This window comes from Entelurus aequoreus, linkage group LG01 (genome assembly GCF_033978785.1).
Source record: "Entelurus aequoreus isolate RoL-2023_Sb linkage group LG01, RoL_Eaeq_v1.1, whole genome shotgun sequence".
In the NCBI taxonomy this organism is placed as follows: Eukaryota; Metazoa; Chordata; class Actinopteri; order Syngnathiformes; family Syngnathidae; genus Entelurus; species Entelurus aequoreus.
The window spans coordinates 16,476,748-16,482,747 of record NC_084731.1 but is presented as its reverse complement, the minus strand read 5'-3'; positions in this window follow the sequence as shown (position 1 = coordinate 16,482,747).

Below are 6,000 nucleotides of genomic sequence, written 5' to 3'. Positions count from 1 at the left end.
ATCTGAAAACAGTTTAGCTCCTTACAGAAGCTACAAAACTGACCTTCCTTTGAGCAGATTGAGTTTCTGGAGCATCACATTTGTGGGGTCAATTAAACGCTCAAAATGGCCAGAAAAAGTGAACTTTCATCTGAAACTCGACAGTCTATTCTTGTTCTTAGAAATGAAGGCTATTCCACAAAATTGTTTGGGTGACCCCAAACTTTTGAACGGTAGTATATATATATATATATATATATATATATATATATATATATATATATATATATATATATATATATATATATATATATATATATATGTATATAACACATTTTTAAAAATAAATAAATATAAATATATATATTTATATTTATTTATTTTAAAAAATGTGTTATAAGTGACACAGTGTTATAAGTCACTTATAACATAATACATTTTGGACGGCGTGGCGAAGTTGGTAGAGTGGCCGTGCCAGCAATCGGAGGGTTGCTGGTTACTGGGGTTCAATCCCCACCTTCTACCATCCTAGTCACGTCCGTTGTGTCCTTGGGCAAGACACTTCACCCTTGCTCCTGATGGCTGCTGGTAGCGCCTTGCATGGCAGCTCCCTCCATCAGTGTGTGAATGTGTGTGTGAATGGGTGAATGTGGAAATAGTGTCAAAGCGCTTTGAGTACCTTGAAGGTAGAAAAGCGCTATACAAGTATAACCCATTTATCACTTATAACACATTTTATAAAATAAATAAATATATATATATATATATATATATATATATATATATATATATATATATATATATATATATATATATATATATATATATATATATATATATATATATATATATTTTTTTTTTTTTTTAAATGTATTTATTTATTTTTAAAAATGTGTTATAAGTGACAAAGTCAATCTGTTTTCAGGCTTTTTTAATTAAAAAAAAAAATAGATCAACATGGCCCCCCTCATACTCCAATATTCAGTTTGCAGAGGATGCTGGTTTTCAGAATGACACAATTAAAACCTCCCCTTGACAGGTGTCCACTGCAGTGGACGTTTATTTGTGGTTTGTTTTTGTTTTTTTAATCAGAGTTACAAATGTCCACTGCAGAGGACGTAACTCTGACAAAAGACCACATTTGTCGACTGCAGTGGACATTTTTTTGAGGTCTTTTGTCAGTTACAAATTTCGGAAAAAATAATAGCCATTTTTGTCCACAAATGTCCACTGCAGAGGACGTTGGTTCCAGAGGTGTGGACTCGAGTCGCACGACTTGGACTCGAGTCAGACTCGAGTCATGAATTTGATGACTTTAGACTCGACTTGACAAAATGTAAAGAGACTTGCAACTCGACTTAGACTTTAACGTCAATGACTTGTGACTTCACTTGGACGTGAGCCTTTTGACTTGACACGACTTGCTACTTTCCCCAAAACCCGAAGATTAAAAAGTTATTCAGGAGCGCTCCGTATCTTTCATTCTGTACGTGTCTGGCAGCGTGTTGTTGCTGTCGGTACAACAGCCAATCAAATTACATCCACGTTATTTTCGCCCAACAGCATTCATCCAATCAAATAGCAGGACAACCAACGAAGAAGAAATGTCAAACAACGCGCCAGTGATGACTGATGAAATGATGCCTAAAATAGTTTCGTTTGGGTATTAAAACTACGACTTGGTCAACTAAACTAAACTTTTATTTGCTGTTTAGTTAAATCTGTGAGGCTGTAAACTCACTGCTAACGTTATAACCATAGACATCTTATACTACTAATAAGATGTCTATGGTTATAACGTCATTGCAAACACGGCAATCTGTTGCGTCCACTGCAGTTCGCTACCTTATTCATACTTTTTGTCAAGTGATTTTTTTTACGCAGGGTTGCATGAGGTACCTATACATAACGTTACGTTAGTCAATGTATCACACACAGTAACGTAACGTTAGACGGCGGTCAGCAGCACCGCGTATTTTAGCCACCTACAAAATGACAAACAGTCAAATAAAGGTCAGTTAAAATGTATAATACAAACCCCGTTTCCATATGAGTTGGGAAATTGTGTTCGATGTAAATATGAACGGAATACAATGATTTGCAAATCCTTTTCAACCCATATTCAGTTGAATGCACTACAAAGACAACATATTTGATGTTCGAACTCAAAAACTTTATTTTTTTTTGCAAATAATAATTAACTTAGAATTTCATGGCTGCAACACGTGCCAAAGTAGTTGGGAAAGGGCATGTTCACCACTGTGTTACATGGCCTTTCCTTTTAACAACACTCAGTAAACGTTTGGGAACTGAGGAGACACATTTTTGAAGCTTCTCAGGTGGAATTCTTTCCCATTCTTGCTTGATGTACAGCTTAAGTTGTTGAACAGTCCGGGGGTCTGGCTTCATAATGCACCACACATTTTCAATGAGAAACAGGTCTGGACTACAGGCAGGCCAGTCTAGTACCCGCACTCTTTTACTATGAAGCCACGTTAATGTAACACGTGGCTTGGCATTGTCTTGCTGAAATAAGCAGGGGCGTCCATGGTAACGTTGCTTGGATGGCAACATATGTTGCTCCAAAACCTGTATGTACCTTTCAGCATCAATGGCGCCTTCACAGATGTGTAGGTTACCCATTTCTTGGGCACTAATACACCCCCATACCATCACACATGCTGGCTTTTACACTTTGCGCCTAGAACAATCCGGATGGTTCTGTTCCCTCTTTGGTCCGGAGGACACGACGTCCACAGTTTCCAAAAACAATTAGAAATGTGGACTCGTCAGACCACAGAACACTTTTCCACTTTGTATCAGTCCCTCTTAGATGAGCTCAGGCCCAGCAAAGCTGACGGCGTTTCTGGGTGTTGTTGATAAACGGTCTTCGCCTTGCATAGGAGAGTTTTAACTTGCACTTACAGATGTAGCGACCAACTGTAGTTACTGACAGTGGTTTTCTGAAGTGTTCCTGAGCCCATGTGGTGATATCCTTTACACACTGATGTCGCTTGTTGATGCGGTACAGCCTGAGGGATGGAAGGTCACGGGCTTAGCTGCTTACGTGCAGTGATTTCTCCAGACTCTCCGAACCTTTCGATGATATTACGGAGCGTAGATGGTGAAATCCCTCAATTCCTTGCAATAGCTGGTTGAGAAAGGTTTTTCTTAAACTGTTCAACAATTTGCTCACGCATTTGTTGACAAAGTGGTGACTTGTTTGTGAATGACTGAGCATTTCATGGAATCTACTTTTATACCCAATCATGGCACCCACCTGTTCCCAATTAGCCTGTTCACCTGTGGGATGTTCCAAATAAGTGTTTGATGAGCATTCCTCAACTTTATCAGTATTTATTGCCACCTTTCCCAACTTCTTTGTCACGTGTTGCTGGCATCAAATTCTAAAGTTAATGATTATTTGCAAAAAAAAAAATACGTTTATCAGTTTAAAAAAATAAATATGTTGTCTTTGTAGCATATTCAACTGAATATGGGTTGAAAATGATTTGCAAATCATTGTATTCCGTTTATATTTACATCTAACACCATTTCCCAACTCATATGGAAACGGGGTTTGTACAACGTTAACACTTTTGTGCAAATAAGTACAGTTGCACTTGTTTTTTCAAATGTGTTTATTCTGTAAAGGAATGAGTTAAAAGTTTAAAATGACTGGTTAATAGTGCTACTATGAAGTGCAATGTCAGCAATATTTTTTTTCCTGCAATTTCAAATGCACTTGTTTTAATAAATAAATACAGCGTTTTTAAAAGCATACACTATCTGTGTAAATATATTAGTCTGTGGTTAAAAGGACTTGAAAGGACTCGAAACTCAAAATGCAGGACTTGGGACTTGACTTTGAGATTTTCCAGGACTTGCCTGTCTTGACTCGGGACTTGACTCGAGGCTTGAGGGCAAAGACTTGAGACTTACTTGTGACTTGCAAAATAATGACTTGGTCCCACTTCTGCTACACGTATCTCTTATGTGTGACTGCCATCTTATTGCAGTCTACACGTATCCCTTGTGTGTGGACTGCCATCTACTGGACACACTTATCATTACACCATGTACCAAATAAAATTGCTTCGAGGTCGGTAAGCACAACCGAAATTATTCCGTACATTAGGTGCACCGGGTTATAAGGCGCACTGTTGAGTTTTGAGAAAAAAGTTTTTAAATTTTAAATGTAAAACATTTTAAGTGCGCCTTTTAGTCCGGAAAATACGGTAAGTGTTTTAAAAAGTTTATTCCGACTATATTAAAACCTCTAAAGGCCTTAGTGGCCACAAGCTTGGACAGCACCTTTTAGCTCTTATTTCCAAAATTGTGTACACTACTGAATTGGGGTCTTATGGCCACTTATGTGGACACTAATACTGCCATCTGGTGGTGTCAGAAGAGTATAACATACAATGGAATTTGGGGGGGAAAAAGTGTAAAAATAAGAATTAGCATGTCACTAAACATGAAGTACACGTTTGTGTACTTATGGACTAAATACATCATATCATATCTGGAGCCTATCTCAGCTGCATTTAAAGATTACATCCATCCATCCATTTTCTACCGCTTGTCCCTTTTTGCGGGGGGTGCTGGAGCCTATCTCAGCTGCATTTAAAGATTACATCCATCCATCCATTTTCTACCGCTTGTCCCTTTTTGGGGTTGCGGGGGTGCTGGAGCCTATCCCAGCTGCATTTACAGATTACATCCATCCATCCATTGTCTACCGCTTGTCCCTTTTTGGGGTCGGGAGGGGGAGGGGGGGGGGGGGTGCTGGAGCCTATCTCAGCTGCATTTAAAGATTACATCCATCCATTCATTTTCTACCGCTTGTCCCTTTTTGGGGTCGATGCTGGAGCCTATGTCAGCTGCATTTAAAGATTACATCCATCCATCCATTTTCTACCGCTTGTCCCTTTTTGGGGTCGATGCTGGAGCCTATGTCAGCTGCATTTAAAGATTACATCCATCCATCCATTTTCTACCGCTTGTCCCTTTTTGGGGTGGGTGCTGGAGCCTATCTCAGCTGCATTTAAAGATTACATCCATCCATCCATTTTCTACCGCTTGTCCCTTTTTGGGGTGGGTGCTGGAGCCTATCTCAGCTGCATTTAAAGATTACATCCATCCATCCATTTTCTACCACTTGTCCCTTTTTGGGGTCGGTGCTGGAGCCTATGTCAGCTGCATTTAAAGATTACATCCATCTATCCATTTTCTACCGCTTGTCCCTTTTTGGGGTCGGTACTGGAGCCTATCTCAGCTGCATTTAAAGATTACATCCATCCATCCATTTTCTACCACTTGTCCCTTTTTGGGGTTGGTGCTGGAGCCTATCTCAGCTGCATTTAAAGATTACATCCATCCATCCATTTTCTACCGCTTGTCCCTTTTTGGGGTCATTGCTGGAGCCTATGTCAGCTGCATTTAAAGATTACATCCATCCATCTATCCATTTTCTACCGCTTGTCCCTTTTTGGGGTTGGTGCTGGAGCCTATCTCAGCTGCATTTAAAGATTACATCCATCCATCCATTTTCTACCGCTTGTCCCTTTTTGGGGTTGGTGCTGGAGCCTATGTCAGCTGCACTTAAAGATTACATCCATCCATCCATCCATTTTCTACCGCTTGTCCCTTTTTGGGGTGGGTGCTGGAGCCTATCTCAGCTGCATTTAAAGATTACATCCATCCATCCATTTTCTACCGCTTGTCCCTTTTTTGGGGTGGGTGCTGGAGCCTATCTCAGCTGCATTTAAAGATGACATCCATCCATCCATTTTCTACCGCTTGTCCCTTTTTGGGGTGGGTGCTGGAGCCTATCTCAGCTGCATTTAAAGATTACATCCATCCATCCATTTTCTACCACTTGTCCCTTTTTGGGGTCGGTGCTGTAGCCTATCTCAGCTGCATTTAAAGATTACATCCATCCATCCATTTTCTACCGCTTGTCCCTTTTTGGGGTGGGTGCTGGAGCCTATCTCAGCTGCATTTAAAGATTACATCCAT